This window comes from Odocoileus virginianus, chromosome 9 (assembly GCF_023699985.2).
Source record: "Odocoileus virginianus isolate 20LAN1187 ecotype Illinois chromosome 9, Ovbor_1.2, whole genome shotgun sequence".
In the NCBI taxonomy this organism is placed as follows: Eukaryota; Metazoa; Chordata; class Mammalia; order Artiodactyla; family Cervidae; genus Odocoileus; species Odocoileus virginianus.
This window is the reverse complement of record NC_069682.1, coordinates 28,472,857-28,489,405: the sequence shown is the minus strand read 5'-3', so window position 1 is coordinate 28,489,405 and position 16,549 is coordinate 28,472,857. Positions and strand designations below refer to the sequence as shown.

Sequence of the window (16,549 nt, the reverse complement as noted above, 5' to 3'; positions counted from 1 at the left end):
GCCTCATGGCCAAGAAGCTGAAACATACAATAGAAGCAATAATGTAACAAATTCAATAAAGACTCAAAATGGTCCACGTCAATAACAACAAAAAAATCTTTAAAAAAAGTTAGTAATGTATAAAAAGGCACATATAAATTTGTTTACTCCATAAGGATGTCATTAGTCTTTAAAAAAACTTTTGCATTTGAAAATATATTAATTCTGTTTGTGCTTTTTCTCACAGTTTTTTATGATGATAATAATGAGGAATATCAGGATACTCTGAAATTTGACATTTGGGATCTTGGGATTAACAACACTGTGTAAACCAGTAGCAATGAGAGAAGTTGTTTAGAAGTGCCAGTGCTTGGATTGGCTCATTTGAGCTCTATTTTCTTGTAAACAAGTTGAGTCACTGTAACAGCTTCACATGTTAAAAAACGATTTTGTATTTGTGGATTGTTTTTTCCCTTGAGTTAGAGTATTATAGTACGTTTGTTCCTTTTTTATTGTTTAACTGTGACAGTATTTCATATTTTTAACCCAAGACAGTTGGCTTTCCAAAAATACTGGAAACCAATTCATGATGTCATCATGCTCACCCAAATCCCAAATTGTGGCAAAACTCCGTTTTCTCTCTGTTATTTATAGTTAATGCTTTTTTACACGTGAAATGTACCAAGTCTGGTAAATTGTTTAAGATCCTTAGGAGGCTGGTACTTTTATCTCTTGAGTTATACAGTTATTTTACTTTGATTTATCTTAAACTTTAATGTTAAAGTTTTTAATTATATTAGTTTATGTCTGTGGCCTGGGCTTGACTCTGGATTAGCACTAGACTAGAAAGTACTCTTGTTTATAGTAGTTTGGGATACTTACTTGCCTTTTATCACTTATACTGAAAGAAAGTAGTTATAAAATTTAGAAACAGAAAAACTAATACAACATTATAAAGCAACTATCAGTTCAGTTCAGTTGCTCAGTTGTGTCCAACTCTTTGCGACCCCATGAATCTCAGCACACCAGGCCTCCCTGCCCATTACCAGCTCCCGGAGTTTACTCAAACTCATGTCCATCGAGTCAGTGATGCCATCCAGCCATCTCATCCTCTGTCTCCCCCTTCTCCTCCTGCCCCCAGTCCCTCCCAGCATCAGGGTCTTTTCCAATGAGTCAACTCTTCGCATGAGGTGGCCAAAGTACTGGAGTTTCAGCTTCAGCATCAGTCCTTCCAATGAACACCCAGGACTGATCTCCTTTAGGATGGACTGGTTGGATCTCCTTGCAGTCCAAGGGACTCTCAAGAGTCTTCTCCAACACCACAGTTCAAAGGCATCAATTTTTCGGCACTCAGCTTTCTTCACAGTCCAACTCTCACATCCATACATGACCACTGGAAAAACCATAGCCTGGACTAGACGGACCTTTGTTGGCAAAGTAATATCTCTGCTTTTCAATATGCTGTCTAGTTCATAACTTTCCTTCCAAGGAGTAAGCGTCTTTTAATTTCATGGCTGCAGTCACCATCTGCAGTGATTTTGGAGCCCCCAAAAATAAAGTCAGCCACTGTTTCCACTGTTTCCCCATCTATTTCCCATGAAGTGATGGGACCAGATGCCATGATCTTAGTTTTCTGAATGTTGAGCTTTAAGCCGCTTTTTCACTCTCCTCTTTCACTTTCATCAAGAGGCTTTTTAGTTCTTCTTCCCTTTCTACCATAAGGGTGGTGTCATCTGCATATCTGAGGTTACTGATATTTCTCCTGGCAGTCTTGATTCCAGCTTGTGCTTCATCCAGCCTAGCGTTTCTCATGATGTCCTCTGCATATCACATACTCCTATTCCTATTTGGAACCAGTCTGTTTTTCCATGTCCAGTTCTAACTGTTGCTTCCTGACCTGCATATAGGTTTCTCAAGAGGCAGATCAGGTGGTCTGGTATTCCCATCTCTTTCAGAATTTTCCACAGTTTACCCCAATTAAAAAAAAAAAAAGAATAACACTAAAAACAAAGCATCATCAGGTTTTTTCTACTTTATATTCTACTATGTCTTTTCTGCTATAATATGTAGTTTTTGCTTTTATCGTATTTCTTAAGTCCTCAAGTAGGTGAATGTGTGTGTATGTGCATGCATGTCTATGTATGTATTTGCACACATGGAAATACGCTTTTGCATAGTTGTGGGGTTTTTCCCTATTGCATCTTTCTTCTGAGCTACAGTTGCTAAACTTTTGGGAAAATAACTTTCATCAAAACAGATTAAAATGGATTGTTAATGTATAACCTGAAAGACATTTGCCTTTTCTTTAGCATGAATAATTTTGAATTTACTGGAAATTGAGTTACAGTTGTTGCAGTTCTATTCATGTAGATTTAGCATTTGTGTCACTCACAGTTCTTAATTATCTTAGTACATATTTTATGTGGCATAATATCTGCACTCTTACCATCTAGAGCCTCTGCAGAGAGTGTAACACATGGCACCAAAGTAATAAAAATATAAGCTCTGGAGTGAGAAGCAAAGCTGAAACAAGCCATTTTTACATATAACTTAAGTTTAGGTTCTGTGTAGTAGGCTGATCCCTTACTTAACCTTTAATAAAATTGGATTCAAGGGTATTTATATATAAATAAAAAATAAAGTTAATTTCATTTCATACTTCCATAGGAGCAAATGCCTAGGCATGTATTTCAGTGACATTTAAACTTCAGCATCAGACCTATTGGCTGCAAAATCGCTCTGCTTTTCAAACAACTGTTTTTAAGTTTAACCATTAAAACTCTTAAGTTATTGCCATTTGGGAAGGTGATTAAGATGGTAATTATTAAGATTAGGTGATCATATTTGTACTGATTGAATCAGCCTGTATTTGACCTGTTATCTCCTGTGAACTAAAGTCATTTCCACTTCTTACATAATTTGGAAAAGAAAATTTGATACACATCTGGATGTGTTTAAGACTCCATCTCCATCAACCCCTCATACCCTGCAAACTTCCATTAATGTGTTCTCCAGTTGTATGTGCATCTCGATTGTGGTTGGATTCTTTTTCAATATTTGTTACTTAATTATTTAATATTTATTACTGTGTGAGGTCTCAGTTGCAGCGTGTGGGATCTAGTTCCCTGACCAGGGATCAAACCAGGCCTCCTGCATTGGGAGGACAGCGTCTTAGCCACTGAATCACAGAGTGTGGTCAGATTCTTTATGTCAGCTAGTGAGCATATCTGTACCTATGAAATCTCCCAAGTGCAGCTTCAGATGTTGGGTGAAAAGGGAGGAGCCTCAGATCTGGGGGCCATCCGGATCCAGTGTTGTCATTTGATGCAGATATGGTGTTCAGGAAATGGTGAGAGATGGGAGAGACGGGGTATAATCTCCTTGCCTCCCACCCCTTTCCTTCCCTAGAGGGCAGCCTTTTGAAACTGTTGGAGACACGTGAGACCCTCAGAAGTGCTTTGACTCAGCCCTGACGATTGTAAAATATGAGTCATGGCTATTTCTTTGTAGTAGTATAGATGTTTGCTTTTAAATGATAAAGATCCAATGAGACCAAAAACCTAATTGCCACTTTTGAGGAGCCTGAAGCAAAAGCAGGATACTGAGCATGCGCCCTGCACTCAAAACCACCTAAGAGGTGGGCAAAACAGCTGAGTCACGCCTCTAGCCCTGGACACACCCTTACCCTCAGCCCATGCAAGGAACAGGCTTGTCCCACCCCTTGGGGAGCCAACAAGCAAGGCAATCAGATTGTTCTCACTGTCCCCAGTTGCAGCAGGGACCTCAGGAAAGCCTTGCCAGGAAAAAAAAAAAAGTGATTGAAATATACCAATATCCACACCACCTGTGATCTGCCCCTGTCACCTTGTCTGGGATTCCTCACCCACATTCAAACCTGTGATTCTCTGATAAGAATTTCCCAGGATAATTTCAATTCTCTGAAGCATGTTTCCTCAACAATTCTGACTTAATGAAATGTTATTATTTTTAAAATAGTGAGTTGTTCAGTGTATAATGACACAAGACTTTATTCTTTTTAAAAAAGACAAATGACCATATGATATTACTTACGTGTGGAATCTTAAAAAGGTACTGGTGAACCTATTTACAAAATAGAAATACAGTCACAGATGTAGAAAACAAACATAATTCCCAAGGGAAAAGAAGGGAGGACTAAATTGGGAGAGTGGGGTTGACGTAGACACAGTTCTAAATATAAAATGGATAACTAATAAAGACCTACTTTATAGCACAGAGAATTCTGCTTGATAGTCTGTAATGACTTAAACAGGGAATGAATCTAAAACTGAGTAGGTACATGTATATGTATAACTCATTCACTTTGCTGTACATCTGAAGCTAACACAACATTGTAAAGCAACTATACTCCATCAAAAATTAACTTAAAAAAATACATGATCAATTTAAGCAAAAAAAAAAAAAAAAAAAAAAAAAAAAAACCCACCAGAAACCCTTGGCCTTGTTTTCTGACTCTTGAATAGGGAAGTGCATGCTCTATATTAACAGGGTCTGTTGAAAATATTCACTGTCATATTAATGAAAGCTTATCAGCCAAACACATTCTTCTGCCCGGGTGTCCTAATACAGACAGAGAATTCCTGGAGGTAACAGTGGTGATTCTAGACTGTGGTTCTGATGATAGGATTCTGGACCCTGTGAGGGAGGTGAGGGGTGTTTTTCTCTTTCTCTCAGTGTTCTTTCCACCATGTCGTATTGTTGACTTTCGCTGACTTTCCCAGCAACACCTCAGTACCTTTTTGCAGGAAGAGGAAAATGTTTTAAGTGTCCTGTACTGGGAACACCAAGGGCTTTTAAAGAGTCAGATAACCTGGCCTTTGAATCCCACCTTGAATATGGCGCTCAGCCTCCCTGAATGTTAGTTGTTTCTTCTTGTTTAAATGAGATAATAGTGATACTTTTCCATTGTCGTTACTCCTTGAAATAACGTGGAGCTCCTGAAGCAACACCTGGTGCATAATATATGCTCCACAGTTAATTGCTATTTATAATTATGATACAGATGATACTAATGTTAGCTTTCACTACTTTATGGAAGCTTGTGTGTGTGTGTTTTTAATATCTTAATAGAACTGGTAGTAGTATCTGAAAATTCAGATTTTTTTTTTAGTACTCCAAATAGTTTTAATATTTGGGGCTGCTTTATTTAAGCTTTTAAAGACATTTGATTGCTTAAATTTTTTTATTATTATAAATAAATGGAAACTTTTTCTAAGTATGGTCCCTAGAGAAGACATCATCATCCCCTAAAGTGAAAGTGTTAGTTGCTCAGTCTTGTCCAATTCTTTGGGACCTTATGAACTGTAGCCCGCCAGGCTCCTCTGTCCATGACATTCTCCAGGCAAGAATACTGAAGTTGGTTTGCCATTCCCTTCTCCAGATCTCCCCGATCCAGGGATTGAACCTGAGTCCTCTGCATTGCAGGCAGATTCTTTACAGTTTGAGCTACCAGGGAAGCCTAAAGACTTGTTAGAAATGTAAACTTTGGGTTTTATCCAGGTCCTCCTAAGTCAAAAACTCTGGAGGTTTTCCCAAGGCCTCCAGGAAATTTTGATGCCCATTCAAGTCTGAGAATCACTACTTTAGAATAACTGGGAAGCACAGTAAAGGGTGATCCTCCCCTTCATAAATAACTGCTATTAAGAAGAAAGAAATAAAAGAAAAAAAAAGAAGTCTTTGCTCTTTTTGTGTATGCACGTGTGTGTATGTTCTTCTCGTCTTTTTCCTACACATATGTATTTAACTTTTTTTAAACATAACGATCCTCTCATGTGGGTTTTATAGCCTACATTTGAGCCCTCAATGTTGTGTCATGACCATTACCCCATGTAATTAAATTTTATTTGAAATCGTTTTTAACCATATGATGACATACTCTGCCATCCTAAGAGTGTCTCGTAATATATTAACCTTTAGTTATTTGAGTTGCTTCCAGATGTTCTGGAGGAGCACAAGCAGCATAAATGAAATTTTGAATTCATAAATCACTGTGAATATCTATGTATCCTTAGCATAATTTTTTCTTTTTTTTTCTAACTTTGAGATATAATAGACATACAGCACTGTGTAAAGTATACAGCATACTGATTTGACTTACATATATTATAAATGATTACCACGATATGTTTAGTTAACATCCATCCTTTGACATAAATACAAATGCTTTTTTTAATTTTGAGAATTCCTTTAAAAAGTTTAGTTGAGTTTTACACTGGGAAGGAAGTTTAGAACTTATCAGTCCTGATATCATTCTTTCATAGGTGAGGAAACCAAAGTTGAGTGCTTAAATGACATTCAAGGATACATGAGTAGTTCATGAGAGGCATGAGTTGAATCCAGATGTGTTGACTTCTTAATTTTTATTGGAATATAGTTGCTTTCCAACACTGTGTTGGTTTCTGCTGTACAGAAAGTGAATCAGTTGTACGATACGTATATTACCTCTTTTTTGGATTTCCTTCCCATTTGTCACCACAGTACTGAGTTTCCTGTGCTACACAGGAGGTTGTCATTAGTTTTATCTGTTTCATACATAGTAGTGTATTATGTGTCAATCCCAACCTCCCAATTTAGCCCACCTTCCCTTCCATCCTTGGTGTTCATAAATTTGTTCTCTACACCTGTCTGTTTCTGTTTGGCAGATAAGTTCATCTGTACCATTCTTCTAGATTCCACATATGTGCTCACTTCTTTCACAGTCAGTTCTTTCCTCCACTCACATCATGTTGCTCTTCATAAAATGAGATAGTTGGTTTCAGTTTCAGAATTCTTACCCATCTATACTTGGAATAGATTACCAAAGGGTGTGCTACCTTTATTGATCTTACAAGAAGTTGTGATTGCTGGAACTTATTCCTTGAACATCCTTTTATTTAGTTTATGGTGTTGATATTCAGGATGTCTCCTTGGGGGTCTCTGGGGTAACCAGGCTTTCTCATTGGTGCTTACATTTCCAACTTCCCAGGCAGTCAGAGAACATTGTCCTTGAACTGGGGGACTTCAGTGGGAGGACGGTGAGTGACCTAATGCGCTCTGGGGCCCGACCCTCGCGGGGTGCTGCAGACTGCCACCGTTCAGTCTTCTAGGGAATGACATGAGCATTCCTAAGTTTTTTCTTGGCCCTGCTGTTTGTTTTTAATCTCACTTATTTTATTTTTGGCTGTGCTGGGTCTTCTTTGCTGCATGGGCTTTTCTCTAGCTGCAGCCAGCCGGGGCTGTTCTTTAGTGCGGTGCACGGGCTTCTCATTGTGGTGGCTTCTCTTGTTGGAGAGCACAGGCTCTAGGGCACAGACACTTCAGTGGCTGTGGCATGTGGGCTCAGCAGTTGCAGCTCCCAGGCTCAGTATTTGTGATGCGTGGGGTTAGTTGCTTCACGGCATGTTGGATCTTCCCGGATCAGGGATCGAACCCATGTCTCCTGCATTGGCAGGCATTTCCTTAGCACTGAGCCACCATGGAAGCCCCATGGCCCTACTTTTGATCACAGACCTTTGAGAAGTTTATGAACTTGGGGGCCTTTTCCTTGAAAGAGTACTACCAGGCAAATGGATGTTTATTTTGCATTCTATTTCAGGAGATGCAATGCAGGAGACCCCAGTTCTATTCCTGGGTAGGGAAGATCTGCCGGAGAAGGGATAGGCTACCCACTCCAGTATTCTCAGGCTTCCCTTGTAGCTCAGCTGGTAAAGAATCTGCCTGCAATGTGGGAGACCTGGGTTCAATCCCTGAGTTGGAAAGATCCCCTGGAGAAGGGGAAGGCTACCCACTCCAGTATTCTGGCCTGGAAAATTCCATGGACTGTATAGTCCAAGGGGTTGCAAAGAGTCAAACATGACTGAGCGACTTTAACTTTCAGGAAACGAATTCCCTGAGTGAATCTCTGTTTTAGGCAAATTGTTTTCCAGTATACATTTTTCTCTCCTTTGCAGATTTCGCTTAACATAATAACGAAGAGTATTTTATATTGATGCAGTGCTTTCCAGGATAGAGAATGACTTTGTACACCTTTGGGCTCCGTCCCACCATCCTGTCAATTGGTACATTATCCCCACTTGGCAGATGAGGAAACTGAAGCTCAGAAAACACGGGGATTTACCCAAGGTCATTTGGTCAGAAAGCCAGTGAACGGTATGTGGCATCCAGAGCCAGACCCACTGGGCTTTCGAATATACTTCCTGGGGACTTCCCTGGTGGTCCAGTGGCCAAGATCTAATGCTCCCAATGCCAGGGCCCAAGTTCACCCCCTGGTCAGGGAACTCTCGATCCCACGTGATGCAACTTAAGACCTAGCACAGCTAAATATATAAATAAATATTTTTTTAAAAAGAATATGCTTCGTGATGTTACATAAACAATAAAAGGGAAATCTGTTAAGCAAAAGGTTTTTTCTCCCTCCTTTAGAAGAATAATGGGGAAATCCTACACAAAGGCCAGGTTTACAACATGAGTTATTCACTGAACCTCCATGGACAGGGACTTGCTGGATAAAGCAGCGATGGTGGTGAGCCCTGAGGATGCCCATGGCTCTGTTGATGAGGAATTGTATTTACCAGTGACTGAGAGACCCTTTTCTAGTCCATCTTAACCTGGAACACAGATGTCGCATGGCCACGAAGGGCACGGGGGAAAACTGTAAAGTGATATTTTTCTTCATTCTTTAAAAGGGCTTCTGGACTCCTCCACACAATACACACATAAAGCAGAGGCCGCTGTTGATGAAGCCATTTGGCAGGGTGTTGGGCTTTTTAAAAAGCCTCTCTCATTTAAGTTGTATGCTTCCCTTGACTAGATCGGAAGAGTCACAGTTTAAGTATGTTTCACAAAGCAGCAGTGCATCGTATGTATTAAGAGAGCTAAATGCCTGTTTTAAAAATGTGTTCCCAGAAGGCTAAGCAGACAATTGCCAGAATGACAGTGTGGCCTCGAATTCCCCGCAGAATAAATTTGAGAGCTGTCATGAGACATTCCAGCCTACTTGGACTGCATCGATGATGCCCAGAAAAAGCAGCAGCCTCAGACCCTGCTTCTCAATCCAGTTACGGCTTAGCAGACCATCAGGCTGTTCCTGCAGTGAGATGATGCCATTTTAAATAAAAGGCACTGCCTTTGTACTGATTAGCATCCGTCTTGCATTTTGAATTATTTTTGATGATATCCTTTTCATTCACCTTATTCTTATTTAATCATAAAAATAATTCATACTTGTAATCACATGGAGTTCTTGAGAAAGAAAATAAATAATTTACCCTTTATTCTATGAGTTCAAATCGCTTCCCCACCTTCATTTCCCCTCTTTGAGAAAATCCATATTAACAATTTGATATGTGTCCTTCTTCTCTTCTCTTTCTCTTTTTCACTTAAACGTTTCCTCGTATCCCTAATATGAGATTTCCTTCTTCTATACTTTTTTTTTAAAAAATGAAATCATAACAAACTTAGTATACCCTGAATTTTTTAAAATTAGGGTGTAGATCTCTTCCTAAGTCAAAACATACAAGTCTTTGTCATTTGTTTTAATAACCAGATAACCATTTCATTGAGTAGCCATGTTATTCTGCTTCTCACCTACTGAACATTCTGGTTGTTTCCAGTGTTTTATTATAGCAAACATTATTCCAATGTGAGCATGATTTTATAAGCCTCATGCTTGTTTTCCATTCAATAAAGTTAGTTGCTGAAGAAGTGAGAAAGATAGAAGCTTTCCATCTCCAGCTGCCATCATGCACTTCTGTAATTAGAAGCCTCTTACATAGTAATAAGCTTAGGGATTTACATGTAGGATATCTGTATGTATGTATTTGGAGCAGCCCTAAATGTCGCTTTTATTTTGTGCTGGAGTTGTTTGTGGTTAGCTCCTGTGTGTGGATTTACTGCAGAGCAGAGGTGATCTCTCAGCTGTCATGATGTCCCATCTACACCCCTTCAGCAGTGAATCAGTTTCCTGAGTTTGGGCAAATCCAGTATACTGATGATAGAGTACCCCATCAGCCACGGTTTGCTAGTTTTACCTTGTTAGACGATGGCCTTAGAGTTTCGTGAGCAAGGGAGCCTGGCTGTTAGGATGCACTCATTTAAAAAGTGTTCCACGGGATTTTGGAATTAGGAAGGAAGGGAATGATGCCTCAATGACGTGAAAAATTTGCCCAGGTTGCCTTGATTGCTTAATGTGCAATAAATGATGTTCCTGGCCATGCGTTTCAGGATTTGGAGTACTCAGGAAGAATTCTTATCAGTAGAATTATGAAAACAACTCATTTCTATACGTGCAAACAAGTCTGCTTATCAATGGGGCCACGAGGCCTGTTGCATCCGATCACATGTTTCACTAGCGAGGGGAATGCTTGTGTTCCACGCTTTAGCCTTTACAAAATAGCGTCACATGGCAGAGCTGCTGTACTCGAGGCTCTGGGATGAAGTGTGGTCCCTTTGCAGGTAATAAAATGGAAAATCCAATTTGCAATTGCAGAAGCAGCCTGTGAGTGACAGATGATCTTAAGGGCAGCGCCGGTCAGAGGGTCACCACTCATTACGGCGCGGGCTGGCTCCCCACGTGGCCCGGGCCTCCCCACCGGAGATGCGAGCGGAGGGAATGTGTGTCTGCGAGGCAGCCAGCGTGTCCGCGGGTGCACCCCTTTCTAGCTTATTAGATCCTCTTTGTCACAGTGCTTAATCCTGCCGCCTGATCCTTGTTAGAACAGCACCTGAGCGTTGCTCAGGCTTCTAATAAAGGAGATGGGCGAGGACTTCTAACTGGAGCCAGCCAAGCGTGCGGCAAGCTAGGGCTCCCGCAGCCTGACTGACGGGGCGCTGAGATGCTCCCTGCATGTTATTACTGCAGAGGAAAGCCGCCTCAGACAGCTGATGGATGAGCTCGGCTGAGGTTGGAGGAACTTGTTGCCGGGCCCCCAGGAGCCAGGTGTCAGCTTTTCACATGGGATGATGGCTGAGCTTTCTTCTAATTATCTTAACCCTCTTCTGAAATTGCTGCGTTCGTTCAGAGGGAGGTGAGAAAGCCAGAGACACCGAGCCGGCTGGGAGGATCGCAGCTGCACCGAAGCAGGTACTGCATCCTCCGCCAGTGACATTAACTCAGAAAATAAAACAGGCATTTCCCCTTGCACCGAGTCTGCTTACAGCCCATAGAGTCGGCGCTGGTGCTGGCTCTGGCTTGTGCGGTTACCATCTCTGTCATCTGTAATAGTTGCCTGCTTTAAGGTGCGTTGTGGACCTGAAGCATGGGTTTCATGGTTCTTTGCTAAGGAAAAAAGCATAGCGTCCACCACAAAGCTACTGTGTGGTCTTACCTCCCATCCACCCCCCCACACCCCATGTCAATGAACATGAATCATACTTTTCTGCTAGGCTTCCCAGTTCCAGTATTCCATGAAGCACCTGTGAAGTTTGGTATTAAATCTGACTGAGGATTGTTTGACACTAAGGTAAATAAGTGGGGGTGGGGGAGGGTAACTCCATCCCTCCAGCCTCCCCCTCCCCCAGCGTTTGGAGTGATAGAAATGAAAATGCTCACGGTCCGTTCTGTGTACTCCCAACTTTCATCAGTATAAGATTCCTCTTCCTCGAATCAACCACGTCCAGCTTGCAGCCCGCAGTTCCTGCGTGCTCCAGTTAGCAGGTGTCATTAGCGTCATCCTCTGCCTCTTGTGTCTCCGTTGATAGTGCTTAAATAGAGACGTACTAGGGACTGACAGCTCTCGGGAGGGTTCGAGGTCTCAGACGAGAGGGTCCAGGGTACAGAGCTGACCTTTCTTGACGTTATTCCCCCAGGTCTGTTTTCCATATATGGCAACCAGGGAGCATCGAACTTTAGTACATTATTTTTAGAGGATTACCATTAAAAAGACTACAGGCTTAGTCAGAGGATGTTACTAAGTACATTGGAAAGCAGGTTTGTCAGTTGCTGGTAGGAGAGTACAGGCTATTCTTTCCTGTACCTGTATGTTGATTTCAAGGATGATCCATTTAAACCTGTTCATAACATACCTGTACTCTTGGATTAGTGGGCATGATGCTGATCAGGCCAGACAGATTCAGGCAGGGCTTCATCGGGGCTCCTGTTGGCGCAAGGAGGAGCGAGAACAGGTGATAGGTTCCCTCGCTCACTCCCTGGGGTGAGGGAGCTGGTTCCTTACATGGGTGAAGATAGGAGTGTGTCCAAGGGTTGGGCTAGAGGGGTGGCTTAGGTGGTTTGCCCACCATTTAGGTGGTATTGAGTGCAGGGTGGAGTGCACAGGACCCTGCTTTTGCAGTTGCCAACATCTAGTTTTTGCTCCAGGCTCTTTAGAAGTGGCTGCTGCTGCTAAGTCGCCTCAGTCGTGTCCGACTCTGTGCGACCCCATAGATGGCAGCCCACCAGGCTCCCCCATCCCTGGGATTCTCCCAGCAAGAACACTGGAGTGGGTTGCCATTTCCTTCTCCAATGCGTGAAAGTGAAAAGTGAATGTGAAGTCGCTCAGTCATGTCCGACTTGTAGCGACCCGTGGACTGCAACCTACCAGGCTTCTCCATCCATGGGGTTTTCCGGGCAAGAGTACTGGAGGGGCGTGCCATTGCCTTCTCCAGTTAGAAGTGGCAGTAGGGCTTTTTTGGTCTTTTTGTATCTTTTGTCCATGTTTGCCCCAGCTGCGCTTGCACACACTTACTTTTAGTCCCATATAGTTTCTTTGTATTTCCTTGCTTGAGGAGAAGTATGTCTAGGTGGAAGCCCTGCAGCAAGTAGCCCCAGAAGCCAGTCTGTCTCAGGCAAACCCTGCACCTGGGTGGGAGGGAGCTGGTAATGCAGTCTGGGAAAGAAGAGGGCCGTCTTCCTCTCCTGCTCCCCTGGGCAAATTTGGAAAAACTGAGGCTTGTCTTTGGGGTCCTTCCTAAATTCTTTCCCTGGTCCACATTGTTCTCACACTGACCCAGAGCCTTGAAAATACAGCAAGCCAAGAAATCCTCGGTGCTCCAGACACAGCTACTTCTCTTTCCACCCTCCTTCTTCCCCAGAGTTCTTTTGTTTGTTTGTTTTGTTTTTTAAGTCACATTCCTGTGATGCCCATCCATCGGAACCAGAGGTTAAATAGGAAAGCGGTCCAGTTGAGTTAGTTCATGGTAATGTGTGAATGACAGAGGCCAGGAAGCTTGTTCATCGGATAGACTCTACCCTTGAGAAAGTTAGACTGAATTTTTCATTAGACTAGCCAATTTGGGGGGATGAGGAAGAAAGATATTTAGAGCAGAGCCATCTCTATCAGGGAAATCTTCTTTGCTTAGAAATTTGTTCACGTCTTTATTAATTTATGCTTTTCATGGCTTTTTTTTTTTTTTTTTGGTTACCCATTTTAGAAGGAATTTTTTTCCCGAAGGTCTCATTGATTATTTCTTTTCACAGTTGATTCCATGATAATGTAAGTGGGCAGGGCTTGGAGGCAGGAAGAGGATATTGGGTAAGTGTAGGCTGTAAATTAGGTGGATGTTTTAAGAAAGAGGCTTTTACCTCTAGTAACCCCCCAACTTGGGGAGAATTTCTGCCCCGTGGTTACTATCACCTGGTCACTCGGCCCTTCCCTCAGTGACCGTGCTGCCTAAGGACGCTGCACAACATAAGACACTGTGCGTTTAAAACACGACACTTCAGGAACTTCCCTGGTGGTCCAGTGATTAGGACTCTGAGCTTCCAATGCAGGGGGCCACGTGTTCAGTCCCTGGTCAGGGAACTAAGATCCCACATGCCGAGTGGCATAGCCGAAAAATATTTTAAAAACTTAAAGTAAACATGACACTTAAGAAATACAGACTTGTTTGTAAATGGGAGACTTTCCCTAGAAACTTCTGTTCTAGTCATTTTTAGGAAATGTGGAAATTGGAGAAAAAGAAATAAAGAGACAATTATAGGGACAGGAGGACATAGGGGATAGCAAATGAGGAAATGAGAATTATAGCAAAATTTAAACAAGCAATCAGTTTGATTCTTGGGAAGCTGAAAGACTTGTCTCCTGTCCAAGTAAAGATAAAAGCAAAATATATAAACAGCAGTCCACTGCCAGCAGTGTTACACCTTCGTAGGATACTTGGCTAAACCCAGTATGTGCAACATTTGCATTTCCACTTATCCCAAGCAGTTTTCTGACTCACGGTGTAGAGAATAAAGCCTGTTAATTTCCCAAGTGATTTAATATCTGACTAATAATGTTTAACCATTAAGATGAGGAAATTGACAATATTGATAATCTTGGAGAGAAATGTATCTGCTTATTTTTGTACTTAACCAGCAGATTTTAAATAGCTTTGGAAATATCATGATGGATTACTCTTTTACTATTTCATAATATCTGTTTTCTTTAAAAGCATTTTATGAAATAGGGATCACTTTTCCGTTGGTCTGTTTTTCCTCTGTTATTCTGTAGAGCTTCAAGTTCATTCAGGCACCCCTCTGAGATGGCTGTAGTTTGCATTTCAGACCATCACAGTAAAGCAAATATCACAGTAAAGCAGGTTACTCAAGTTTGTTGGTTTCCCACTGCATATAAAAGTTTTATTTATACTATACTGTAGTCTGTATATAAAAGTTTTAAAAGTTTTATTTATACTATACTGTAGTCTGTTATACGTGGTGCAGTAGCACCACGTCTAAAAATCTACATGTGCTGTGCTTAGTCATTCAGTCGTGTCTGTCTCTTGGTGACCCATAGCCTGCCAGGCCCCTCTGTCCATGGGATTCTCCAGGCAAGAGCACTGGAGTGGGTTGCCATGCCCTCCTCCAGGGGATCTTCCCAACGCAGGGATCAAACCCAGGTCTCCCACGTTGTAGGCAGAGTCTTTACCATGTGAACCACCAGGGAAGGCCAAGAGTACTGGAGTGGGTGGCCTATCTCTTCTCCAGGGGATCTTCCCCGCCCAGGAATCGAACTGGGGTCTCTCTGCATCACAGGTGGATCCTTTACCAGCTGATCTACCCGGGAAGCCCAAAAATGTCCATATCTAGCTAAAAATTTCTTACTGATGGACTTCCCTGGTGGTTCATTGGTCAAGAATCCACCTGCCATTGCCGGGCCCATCCCTGGTTTGGGAAGATCCCACATGCCACAACTCAACCCGTTCGCCACAACTGCTGAGCCCGAGCTCTAACGCCCGCGAGCCACAGGTACTGAAACCCATGAGCTCTGGAGCCTGTGCGCGGCCATGAGAGAAGCCACTGCAATCAGAAGCCTGCGCTTCGCATCTAGAGAGTAGACCCCGCTCACCGCTGCTAGAGAAAGCCCATGTATGGCAACCGAGACCCAGTGCAGCCAAAAATAAACACATATTAAAAATTTTCTTACTGATAAAAACTGCTGACCATCACCTGAGCCTTCAGTGACGTGTAGTAGTAACATCAAAAATCACTGATCACCGATCACCATAACATAAACAATAAGGATAAAAAGTCTTGAAATATTGGAAGAATTACCAAAATGTGACCCAGAGACACAAAGTAAGCAGATGATGTTGGAAGAATGGCACCGAAAGACTTAAGGATGCAAGGTGGCCGTGACTTTCACTTTATAAAAACTGTAGTTAGTATGTGCAGAGCATAATCAAGTGAAGTGTGGTACAAGTTCCGTTGATATAACAGAAGGAAGGCAGATTCAGAGTATCAGCATTTCTTTTAAGAAGAAATACTACATCACTGTCCTAGTGAATATTTTTTTCTCATTTCTGAAGTTCAGATTAGCTGGGAAATGATGTGCTTTGAGCAGTGCTTGCATCCTTAGAATATGTTTTCCATATCCTGCAGTTATTCGTTATGACAAAATTGGCAGTTGGAGCCTCTGAACAGGACAGAAATGTTAAGAATAATTGCTAGGTGTCTTTGTTCAAAAATCTTAGACTGTAGACCAGAGGTGTGAAAATGGACTTCTTCAGTAGGACTTTCAGGGCAAGGATGTCGGTGAGCCAGCTGACTGCCATTTGAACCACATGCAGCTCTACTGTGTAACATCTGTCTCTCTCATAGGCAAGCATGTTCTTTGAAGTTCTTTCTCACACTTTCTTTTCCAGTTTCAAATATACCAAACAGAAAAACATATATAGAGAATCAACTGAGCCGCCAACACATGGTACCCAGATGCTGGCTACCTTCATTGGCTCATGTTTGGTTGATCTAGATTGACACATAGTCACCAAACACTGTAGAAATATATAAGAGATTTGGAGTCAGAAGGCTTAGATTCAAATCCCTACTCTGACATTTTGTGTTCTTAGAGATATTACTTAATTTCCCCAAGTTTCTGTGTTTTTTCTTACCGGTAAAGTGATGTCAATGACTGACTTTAAGGATTGCTGGAGAATCAAAGGAGGAAATGCTTTTCACAGGTAATTTGTGAATGGGTAGGATATATGTGTATGCATTTCTGCCCTTAACCATGTTATTGCGATGCGTTTAGTGCTGATTCTGAGATGTGCTTGTGCTGCCTGAGAGAGGCAGTAGTAGTTTTACATGGGCAGTGTCCTCATCTTTCTCCACTTGTGTCCTGCTTTGATGAAAAGTGGT

The 16,549-nt window shown here is 41.9% G+C and overlaps 1 protein-coding gene across 2 annotated transcripts in view; it reads left to right on the top strand.

The window, feature by feature from the left end:
- RSU1 (Ras suppressor protein 1) overlaps window positions 1-16,549 on the top strand; it is a 195,073-nt gene that overhangs the window by 83,910 nt on the left and 94,614 nt on the right. The window lies entirely within an intron of this gene.